The sequence below is a fragment of the Anser anser genome (genome assembly GCF_964211835.1).
Source record: "Anser anser genome assembly, chromosome: 2".
Classification (NCBI taxonomy): Eukaryota; Metazoa; Chordata; class Aves; order Anseriformes; family Anatidae; genus Anser; species Anser anser.
The window spans coordinates 37,431,614-37,444,124 of record NC_139721.1 but is presented as its reverse complement, the minus strand read 5'-3'; the positions used below and the strand labels follow the sequence as shown (position 1 = coordinate 37,444,124).

The 12,511-nt window shown below is 37.6% G+C and overlaps 1 long non-coding RNA gene across 1 annotated transcript in view; it reads right to left on the bottom strand.

Moving 5' to 3' along the window:
* The window catches only part of LOC310894296, a 46,151-nt gene extending 33,878 nt beyond the window's left edge, over positions 1–12,273 (bottom strand). The window contains exon 1 of the long non-coding RNA XR_014579747.1: positions 12,213–12,273. This is a non-coding gene — a long non-coding RNA (uncharacterized lncRNA). The remainder of the gene's footprint in view (positions 1–12,212) is intronic.
* Positions 12,274–12,511: the final 238 nt, after the last annotated feature.

Genomic DNA, 12,511 nt, shown 5'->3' with positions numbered 1-12,511 from the left:
CTTGCACTGAAGCTAGACCTAAATTCTTCACATGGTCTCCTGAATTTACTGCATTGATTGGAAGCTCTGCAGTACTTTTGAATGAATACACACATGTAGTACTTGTGTACTTGGGAAATCATGGGCCACATTTTAAGACTCTAGGATAAATTCAACAGCTACATGCTATCTTAAAAATAATATTAATAAAAAAATAACCAATGGAAAAAAAATACATTGTCAATAGAATTTTCATGTTTAGGACTGTGTTAAATCCCACTTAAAAGGGGAAAAAAATTACAGCTCTCAGAAATAAAGCTTTAGAGGATTCTCAGAAAAGGCGACAATGTTGCACCACTTCCTCTCAAGTCATGCTTTAAAAATCTTCCTGCTTCCATAAGAGGACCTCCTGGTGCAGCTCAATTTGGGCTCTCAGCGTGACACAGTGACTGAAAGGATCCCGGGGTCTATAAGCCAGGGGAAAAAAAAAAAAGAAAAAAAAAAAACAGAGACAGCAGAAACAGAGAAAGCATTAGTACTAGGTTTACAGTGTACAGTGTTAACTAAATGGTTTCTAGAACTCATCTTGGGCTGTGGTATCTATGTTTGAAAGACAATGCTGGAATGAAACTACTGCACAGAAGTAAGCTTACTCTCCTGAGCTTATCGTGTGACTTGACAGAGATCATTTAATCTATAGAGTCCACATAGAGACTTGCATGGACACTCAACTCCTACTGAATCTCTCACTGTCTATAAGATGTGCTCCATCCTGTAGGATGAATACAGGGATTTTAGGGTGAAAGTCTACACTGTTATGTGAGGTTCCAAAGCCTGATCACATACAAAAGTGTAAGATTTGTATTCTGCAAAGCACAGATTCTGGACTACAAGTGGCTCTGTCTATAATCCTGTGTCAGACTGCATAGCAGAAGGGAACTGCAGTGAACACTGTTTGATCCCTGGCACCTCTTCTCCTGCAGAGACCGTATGCAGGCATGCTGAGCTCAGGTCATACTTTCCATCCTAGATGGGGAGAAAGAGGAGATGATGCTTCCTCAGAGATTTTCATCTCTGCACTACTGGGCAGATTTTAAGCTAGTACTACTGCCCTGGGCTTGCTCACAAAAGCTTCCATTTCATAGTGTAGCCATTTCCAGAAACATCTTTCATTCAACATCTCATTTCTTCCCATAGTCAAACACTGCTCATCTTCTTATGGTATTTCCCAGGATCTGACAGAAGCTAGAATATTCTCTTCTTCAACCTTAAACCCTGCATTTAACCAACATTAGCCAGTAGCCACACCTGCCAACACCACCATTTCCATAGCAATGCAGGTGCAGGGTGATTTAATTTGGTCAGTCAATAATCACCTCATATAGTAACAACTAACTAAATGAGAGGTTATTACAATAACCATCTGGCACAACTGTTCCACACACATTGCTGTTTGGTGATGTATCAATTGCCCACCATGAGTACAGTCCAATTGCTTAGAAGCTGGGATTAGTCTCAACTTGCTGTAGTTGACAACACTGTATTTATCAATTTAGTATTTGTCACTCTAAAACTCACCTTCTACCCACAGTTATTAGCAGTCAGTCCATAAGGTGGGAGAGTTCCCCCTTCTTGGTTTCATTCTGTCACCCCCCACTGGAAACTATGGAACCTTAACACTTTTTTTTATTGTCATATTAACTATCTTAAATCTTACTGAGTTACCATAGCTGGGTTAGCAATGATGTCCTCTTTTTGATTTAGTATGAGTACAGCAAATTTAAAAATATTACTGCAAAATGCAGTAATTAGCGCTCACCTATACCATGCAACAAACTAGTACTCAGTATATAAATATTAGTGGTTTAACAGAAATGATAATCAAATCTTGCCTTAAAATAAACTAAAAAACACTGTGGGGACTATTCACTTGATCAGTTCCCATTTAAAGTCAGTATGACTTCATGTATGAAATAAAGCAAGTGCATTTACCCAAGGTATCATATCGGGATACATGACTGCAGGACATTCAAAAATCAGCCTTGTTAGTAGCAAGATGGAGCCTTCATTTCCTTTTCTGATCCTGTCTTTTTTAGTTTCTTCTTTTGAGAAACCATTTCCCATTTAAATGAATAAAATTATTAATACAATTTATTCCACCATGAGGTATAATAGGTACCTCAGGGAAAAGATAATTAGAAAAGAAACCTACCTCACAGAGTTTGTGGTCTACAATGGTTTCCTCTCATAAAAATATTAACTGCCTGTACACATTTTACAGCTTGATTCTGAGAGGTGCTGGGCACACCTATTAATGCAATGACAAAGGTTTTTTAACTAAGGTAGAATCAGGTTTAAAAAAGTCCTAACCTAGTTAGGCCAGACCTATTCCTTTAACTTACAGAGGTTTTTTTAATAAAAGTAGGGTCTCACATAAGTAAGAATTGTCTTTTTTCTGACTATATTCAAGCATTTATCTATACAATGATCCATAGACTGTTATTTATGATTACTCCTAAACTCAACTTTAACAAATTCTGTCTGAATACCAAAAATTACAAAAATGTACAGAAAAATATAAATAAATAAATAAATTTACAAAATGGGAGAAAAAAGATGAGTATTTTTGATTACTGGCCATTTACGCAGTATATAATGCATCTTTTACACTGACTGACTAGGTAAATATTATCATGTGAAGTAAGCTTTCAAGTTTGTTTCTAACATTATTTATAAAACTTGGCAAAGAACCATAGAATCATAGAATGGCTTGGGTTGGAAGGGATCCTAAAGATCATGTAGATCCAATCCTCCTGCAATGGACAGGGATATGACCCACTATATCAGGTTGCCCAGGGCCTCATCCAGCTTAGTCTTGTACATGTCCAGGGATGGGGCATCCACAACTTCTCTGGACACATTATCCCAAAAGAGAAAAAAAGCCTTATTCTGGCAAATCTACACCTTGAGGCAGACGTAACTCCTCTCCTAGACAGAGCTCTTATACATGACAGTTGTAGCCCTTTCCCTGTGTGCATCACAGGAGCAAACACCTGGCTGGCCAATGCTAATTCCAGTTAAATGTCCCCTAGTAGGGCAACTGGAGTATAGACAGTAACTTTGAGAGCTAGCTCTCCAGTTTTAAACACTCAAAACACAACTGCTATGCAAGTCATCTTATCAGGAGCTCTTAAACCCTATAAAACATGAGAGAGTCATCCAGCGCACCACTGCTGGTGGGATGCTCCTCTGGGCTTGGCTGACCTCATGCACACAATGCCAGCAGCAAGCTCTTTTCTCTCTCTAAAACTAGGCTTGGGCTTCCCTTTACAGAGCTCCTCTCAGCCCTCCCAGTAGTGTCCGTGTATGTATATATAAATATATACCACAGTTGAGGTCAAAGATGAAACCCTTCAGGTAGCCAAGTTCCTCTGTGGTAAGTCACATAGGGTTATGCTCCTGTACTGAAGCCTGACCTTCCCTGGCACCCTTGGTACACCAGATACCAAAGTCTGGGGAAAGCATGGCTTGCAGCATGCTCTATTTCTTCGCATTATTGAAGGTGTAGACCATGCAACCCCTCTTCCTACCAAGCTTTCCTCTTGCCAGACTATATACATGTGTAAAGGAGGGGGGAAAAAAATCTCTCCTCCGATGTGAACCTCTGCACCAAATTCTTTTCCAACAGCTCGTTCTTCTAACCTCCCTCTCTCATTCTCCAGTAGGATAAACCAGAGGCAATACTTGTTTACCCTTGTCAAACCATCATCTGACTATTGGTTAATTAACTTTTGTAGTTGTAAGATTCTAGAAAATTAGAGAAGTGAAAGTGTGGGAAGTCAGAATAATTTGAAAGAAATAATTTATGTAGGTAAACTCAATGTGGTAGAGTGATATTTCAGATAGTAATGCTAGAACAGAGGAAAAAAAATGAATTAGAAATAGGATATGGTCAAGGATGTTAACATAGAGAAGGGTACCAAAGAATTGATACCCTACTTTTCAGCAAAGGGAGTAATGGTAGGACTTATAGCAAGAATACAGGCAAAGGCCCACATTTTTCTTAAATTATTAGAGATTTTCAGAGTGGTGACTTTTAAACGTAATATTGATGTTCAGGGCATTTCACAATGAACTGGTTTGGAGCCTGAGTAATCTGAGAACAAAATTTAAAACTCATCCCAACTATTTACAGAAATTGTTAAAAAACGGCCATCCACCCTCTCATTTTCATACTTTTGTCCAAAGTCAGGCTGTCAACCCAAAGGACGGAGGAAGCACAACAGGGACATGAACTCTGAAACTAGTATTTTAGAGCTGAGTAGGTCTCTGAATTGATAAAATTAAGCTGGGTATCCTTGCAGAGACGAATGAACTGACATTGTACTTACAAACTATTTTAAATAACAGTAGAGAATTAATTTTCTAATCTTGCATTTTCTGTTGTTGTTGGCTTGGCTGCTTCTCTGAATTGGTTTCTGGGGAATCAGACTGCTGTCCTGAGCAGCAGTCCCCAGCCTGCTTGTAACAGCAGAGTGGGTTAAAAAGCATATACTTAGATCTGTTTACTTGGAAATCTAAACGTATTTGGCTAACTATTGTTTGGCATGAACATCTGACGGGCTGCCTTTAAAAGGCCCATAAAATTTGGAGGGCATTTACAAGGCTGAATATTACTAAAGAACACTTTGTTTCAAATTGCAGTTAATCAGACTTCATTAAATTATATGCTTTTTAATAGTACTACGTATCTTCCTTCAGATGTACCATCATCACTGTTACCTGGTGTCTCACACATGTTTCAAGACACCCAGTAAAGGCATTAATGAACATGCAATAGATCACATTCTCTCTCTGTGGAACACACAAAAAAAAATAATTCTTAGTGCATATCATAAAATACTGACCTGTGAAAAGCATAAAACCAATGCAATGTTTATTCTACAAAGTACTAATTTCTAAAACACGGTTTATTCATTCATGTAAGTGACAGGAATCATCAACTCACAGAACTGTGTTCCAGATTTTAAAAACAAACAAACTAACAAACAAAAACTAAATTTCAATTTGAATAAAATTAAATCTTTAAAATCATCTTGTCTCACAAAAAGTTAATGTTTTGACAGAAAAGGCATTTACTTTTCAGAAATATTTAAATCCTTACCCATAACAAATCCCAACAAGAATTACAGGTTAAGAAAGAAGTTCCACACTGACTCTCTATACCAGAAACCTCAGATCATATACTACTATTAAAATCCATGCCAAAAGGGCAAGTGAATAATAAAAGAATAAAACCTTGTAATTTAACCATTCATCTAGGATAGATAGATAGATATGCTTTGTTTTTAATGTGGGAAAAGTGTACAAGAGAGTAGAATTCAACATTTTCCATTTACATCTCATCATACGTTACTTTGCCACTAGACATTCTGAATACTCAGTTGTGAAGAAAATAAAATATATGTGACCATTTAAATGTACTGAAATAAAATATCAATTAATTAAGTGAATTTTGTGATTGCTTCATCTTCAAACTTTAATCTAATCTGAGAATCACTACCACACCACCATAAAAAATTGAGAAGTCAAGACAGAATGGCATGAAGAAAAGATTTTATTGGCTTGGATTTAAACGGTGGTACTGTCACAACAAACAAGCAAGTTATGCAGACTGCTGCAAAGGAACTCTAATTAAGACAGAACACAATAGAAAGGCAAGCAAGACGTAGAGTAGATAAACTTAACTGGAAAAAAATAAAAAGCCAACATAGTTTATTTCATTTTATATTTAGGATTTCCACATATAAAGATAGCTGTGCAAATAACAAGCAAAACTGACAAATGGAAAGCATAAGTCATAAATATTAGCAAAAACTTCCAAAATATTTTTCTTAATGTACTTAATTTTCTCCTGTTATAACCACAAAGCTCCATGCCTCCCATTTTCCTACAGGTGGAGAAAATTCTGCCTATCTCACCCTTATAAAAGTAAAGCACTCCAGTGTTTTGAGACTCCTACTTCCAGTTCTACAATGCATCCAGCTAGAATCTAGCAATGATCTAGAGTTTAGTATTTTCTAGTCTGAATCTCCATGAGCAGCAATTTGTATTAAATCAAGAAAGCCTACAAGCGACACAGTATATTCTTGCTGGTACTTTCTCCCTCAGTCTTTTTCATAGACACACATGTCTTCGTGCAGAAATCTCACCTCTGTAAATTCTGATATACCTTCACACTGTTTCAGTGAACTATGGCAAGAACAGAAAGGGAAGACAGTGTTTGTAAGATGTTTTTAAGAGTAGGCCTTTGAAGATATTTTCTCACTGTAAATGGTTGAACAAAGTTGGTTGGTAGCAGGCTTATGCAGTGACTCTCATTTTTAAAAAAAAATCTATATCAAACTACTAGCAAACTTCAGTTTTTCTTGTAGGTCATCTAACACCATATCATACTCAGTTGAATAACACTATATAATATCTTTCTGTGGAGCAGGTGAGGAATACCTGCAATCTCAAAACCATTTTTGGAGAACTACTGATTAGGAGACAGAACGTCACTAATATGATCAAAGATACCTATCAAACACAGTATTTTCATGTACACACAACCACATCATGACCGCCTATAATTACAAATGATTTCAGCACCTTTTTGTGTTAGAGTAAGAGTTGCTGACAGCAAAGTCACACAATACTACTTTTAGCTCTGCAGGTGGGCAGTGTCAACTGACAGCTATAAAAATCCACCATCATAAAAGAAATTAATTATTGTCGATACCTTATACACACACACCAAAAAAAAATAAAAGTAAAAGAAAAAATAGAGTATTTCCAGTTCTGCGGGAAGGTTACACGAGACTAAACAGTTTGACATGCAATAGTAACACCCACTAAAATTAAGAACACCAACTAGACCCTGTTTCATGAACTCATATCTTTCCAGAGGACTGATATTTTCAGCTGAGGTATTTAATGATTGATTTTTCTTACAGATTATTATTATTTGTAAGTTTGAATAAAGGAAAAATAAACAAGCTTTTCTTTTTCTCGGTGTTTTCCTCCTTCTCAAGACAGAGTGAAACTCTAACCATGTATTTTTGGTAGCATTACACAAGAGGAGACTGCAGTGTAAAGCCCAGGGAGGAAATGATCCTTGCTGAGGTGTGCATGTTTTGGCTGGTTTAAAAAAAGAAGCAGCAGCACTTGAAATGCAGTTTGTGAAAACAGATGAAGAATGGATTAAATTTCTTTCACTCCTTTTTTCCCCCTGCATGCGCAAGGTCCCTGCTTACCAGGGACCTCCTCATTAAACTCACTACTTAAATGTCTCCGTACCCAAAGCCAGTTGCAGTAATAAGAACTTACATTTTCCAATAAAACCTATGAACAGTGCTGAATATTTTTGCACGCCATCTACCGGTACTTTTTTTCCCCAAACCATGACATCTAGATTTACAATGCAGTTTTGTCATGAAAGATGGTGTTAGTTGAGCAATTTCAATCTTCCATCGAGTTCAGCCTTTTGCAGCCACGTTGGAGCAGCTCCTGCCTACAGCAAGCTGATCTTGGCTGTATAAATTATCAATTTTGATCCATTTAAGCAACCAGTCATCAGGTGCATGAGCAAGAGCTTCCCTCTCAGCCCCCTGCTCCTGCCCGTGTGAGGAATTACTGCCTCCATCCCTGCACTCCTACCCAGGGCTCACCCATCAACCTCACAATGCACAGCCTCACTCCTGCTGCATCAGCCACAAACTTTACTCTCACCAGCATCCTCTCCTCAGATTTCCAGTCTTTTAGTGAGGATCTGTGATCAAACTCAGCCCCCTACACAAACAACACCCCGCACACTGAATTATAGAGCTCTTTAAAGGCTTTTGAATACTGATTTGATCTCCCTCAGCTATAAGGCTTCATAATAATTCTAGGCCCTTTCCTTCACTTCTTAATACTGCTAGCTCTCCCACTTCCATGAGCCAGTGTTTCATAAAGCTCCAGCTGCTGCAATCAAGATATCTGCAAGAGAAGCTCAAATCTTGTTTTTAAAGTGAATTTCCAGCCTTTGCAGATGAAAAGTCTGAAAAAAATAGGGCTCTAGGTTCAAAAACAGCCATATTAGCCCTAAGCATCTTATTATTAAAAATAAATTTAAAAGAAATAATAATAATAATTTAAAAAATCAAAGCCTTGTAAAGAATTACTCATTAGTTTTGAATTCTTTAGATAGATAATACTAATTTCTGGTGAATGCTTCATCATTCAGATTCCACCTTAAAAAAAAATAATAATTTTTAAAACTTATCAAAACAGCTTTCAAGCTGACCAAGAGATTCAGCCCTTTATCCCCTGCCTTGCCTCCCAGCAGGTCCCCCAGCTCATCAGCTGCTGAGATTGCAGGTCCCAAACTACGGGTCTGTAAGGAGCTGATGCCTTCCAGCAGGTAGGCAGGCTTCAGCCTCCTCTTAAAGAGACAGTTTCTGGCAGGCTTCTGAGATAATGCCTTTATTAAAACACTTGACAAAATCTCCATGAAGGTCCAGTAGTGCTGGACAGAACTGGACAGAAAACTTGTGGTGTGAATAAGAGTGAAAGTACTCTCAGTCTGTGTGCATCAGTTTTTGCTGTATTGCACAGTGCTCTGCCTGTTCCATGCTCTCATTTATTGAATATGCATCTACACCCAACAAAGTATGATATACCTCTATCACAGTTTTACCTAGTCTATACCTATCTTTGACAAAAACACCTTCAGTCACGGTAACACTACCATTTCTAGAGTAGACAAATATTTCTCTTAGGAGATAAACTCACACATTCTTTCCCGCTGTATTTAGATATAGCATACTTTCTCATGAATGAACATAACCTTCATATTCAGTACCAAGGACCTGACGTACTAAAAGAAAAAACACGCTTTTACATGTCCAAGTCAAATTTGCAAAAACCACAATATGTGTATGCAAGGTCTTTTTGTTGTCAGTCCATAGTGACACATATATGCAAACAGCTGTGAAGGTGTAACACCTCAGGTGTATATAAGGCATATTTGTACATCTGTACAAAGCTAAAATGCTGTATGTATTCTTTTTCCTGCCAATTTTTCAGGAATTCATTTCATAAAACCTTGTTCTATCTATTTTGAATCGTAACCAAGCCTTCTCTGAAATCAGTTGGCTTGAAAACCTTTAACAAGTGGGGTGAATACAATTCATATTTGAGTAAAGCAGCCTTCACTGGATCAGAGATAATTTATGCCAAGAGCATCAGAATTCCCATAGATATCAAGAACTGTTACAGTACAATAAGTCATTTTTAACCCAGGATGCACTGTACAAACACGGCAATATTTTAGAAATCTTTCTACCTTAAAATGTCAATACAAATAAATATGAAGCTATTTTAAAACAACAAATGATATGTAAACACACAGGAAGAACATCTTCTGCTTTCTGAGTACTTCACAGCAGTAAACCTGAGCTTCTTTTATCTCCTAAACCCATCCTCAGCTTTATACCAGCCCTTCAGCCTGGCACAAATCTTCCATCAACAAAGCACCGGGGTCTTCTCTCTCCTGGTCTTCACCACCTTAACCCACACTGCTGCCTGTAATCAATACTCTCCACTTCCCATCACTGCCAGCCTCACACGCCTGACTTATCCCCAGTGACTTGAGTTTTCCTCTCTGGGCTAAAGCTACAAACTCTTATGTGCAGAAATGTCACTGTTTTTAAAGCACTGTGCAAAGATGGAGCATTATATTAAAGAGAAATGTGTGCACCCTTCCACACTCCAAGTGCTATCTCATTCTTCCTATAGTCCCATTCACTTCTGTGGGCCAAATTTTGTCCTCTCCTTTGTCATGTAGAGCAGTATCTCAGTCCATGAATAGTCTCACTGATTTAAACGGGAGTTATTCATACAATCAGCCATTAGTAAGAATGGAAAGAGAAGCATACATTATACAGTAACATTTCTAATATGTCTTCTGATGGCACAGAACAACCCACTGGTGGTGATACCTTTGCAAAATGTAACCATTAATTCTATTTCTTTTTTGACAAATTAGAAAAATACTAATTTCTATGAATTACTTTAATTTTAAAGAATATCACTCAAATTACTTAGTAGTGATGCAACAAAAACTCAGAATATAATGGCCATGCATCTGTTTTTACATTGCAAGATAGAAGAAACAGAATGTTATCTAAAAGAATAAATGAATTCTCCAAAATTGTTTAATGCTAACAATCCACCCATTCACCAAAAGATTAAAAAATAAATAAAATAAAAATCTATAAAGAGCACATATAACTAAATATATACATAGCTCACCAAATCCACACACAAGTGGAAATAAAATTTAGCTGGTTAAAATGCATTTCTACACATTTTATCAAATGTTTTAAGGTACTCATATGTTGTCACCTTTTATTTTCAGTGCACAGAAGAATGAAGACACTGGGTGTTCTGAAGAGCAAGAAATGAAGGGTAAGGCCTCGAAACATAAAGGAGCTTAACATTTGAAATAGCCGGTTTTCTTGGCTAATGCATGCTCTGTGTTGTGGACCAAACCAAAGTTAAAAAATAAAAGAGCTCCTTTAAGCAAGCTCTGGTGAAAGGAATGGATCCGATAAAAAATAACATTGCAGATGCCACAATATTATTGTGTATACACTGCTACTCTGCTTTTAATAGTCACTCGTTCCTTTGCAGAGCAACTTGTAAAAGAATTATTCATTCTCTCTGTGCATACATTCTGAGAATAATTCACTGTACTTTTCCAAATTATTTTCAAAGTGCACGCACAGGAAAGGATACAAAACTTTTCCCAGGCTACATTTGAAAGCTTGTCAGCACTCAGCACTTAGGCCTTTAATCCCAAGCTTTAAATAATTTAGGTAACACTTGATTACTCCATTGCTGGAACGTCAAGCTCTGCAAAATCTGAGTAACACAATATTTGAGGGGAAAAGAGAGAATACTCTTCTGTAAGCACTTAAGTAAAATACATTTCCTGAGAACAAAACATGAACTGCAGCCTTGTGTTTGCAAGGCAAATTGTGGTAAAGCACCACTGAGGCTGCTTCCCAAATAATACTGTATTCTTGTTTCCCCTAACAAAACCAATTAGTTAGGAGTTCTGTAGTGCACTGGTCACAGCTTACACGCTACAAAGTACAATATTCATAGGGCTTAAGGAGCAGCTTTTCCTTGGGTTCATACTGTCCAGTGATACACCCTAGCTAAAATGTGCACAACGACTTCAAACAAAAAAAAAAGCCCACCCCCATGACATGCAGACACACACAAAATTTAGTCAGCAAAAATAAATAAATAAATAAAGCAAGTTTTACCTTTCTGGTGGACTAAAATTTTCTTGAGAGAATAATTTCAATTTCTCAGGTAATCCACAGGGGATTCAATATTTGCTGTCTTTATGCATTTGTTAAATACAAAAAATACTACAAATTGCCTTTTTCTCTTAGGCACATCTACACCTGTACTTTTAACAGAGTCTGAAATACCTAGATTTTTCAGTCATGTTCTCCACTCAAAAAAAAAAAAATAAATTTATCCAACAAGCTAAACTTATCTGGTACAAACTTATTCAGATAATTTTCCTGGGGGTAAGAGACATGAACATAATAATGTGGGCTGTGTGACAATCTATGCATATTTCATTACATAGAAACACCAGCTTACTTAAGAATAAATAAACATCCTGAAAAATTATTAGAAGGCAACAAAGAAAAAAAAAGAATTCCCCCCACTATCCCTTGAGAATTAAATTATCACTTATGAGGTCCTTAAAGATCCCTTTTCACCACTGTCTTTGCATCCTTTTTTGCACAGAGGCATACAAAGTTTTTCTGTAAATCTCTCAGTTCCTTCTCACTCCAAAGCTCACGGTTTAGCCCTTTGCAAAACATAGTGCTAGAAAATCAGGAGCAACAACAACAAGCCCACGATTGCCCTCAGCAGAGTCAATAAATGGCACATTTGACTCTCTCTCATACCATTTTGAAACGAGTCCTCACACAACTACTGCCCTGACACCTCATCCATCAGCTCATAAAGCACAAGAGCAGCGCCCCACAAGCAAACCTCTTCTCTCCTACGCCATCTCCAGAGTTGAGGCCCAGATGAGAAACAGCCTTATCTTCCAATACAGCAAGGATGAACCTCTAAAATCAGACAACCTTGGCAATTTGACCTAAAGCCATCCTTACTTGCAAAACAAAGTCTCCATCATCTTCAGAGCAAGTAGGGAAGAGAGTGAGAGGGAAAACAGGGGTGGGGGTAGGGGGAAAGTCCAGTCCTCTGTGACCTGATTGGAAACTTTGTTGTGGCAAAAAGAAAAAAAAAATCGCTTTGGCCAGTTGAGAAAGTGCCTATGGTTGCTCTTGTATTGGGAGGGTCTGTTCAGGGTTTCTCAATCTTCTTTTCTCTCTCTCTTCCCCCCTCTCTCTTTCTCGCCTTCTCTTGTTTCGAAAGGGGCCTCTGGTCAGCGCTGATTAATAAGTGTTTT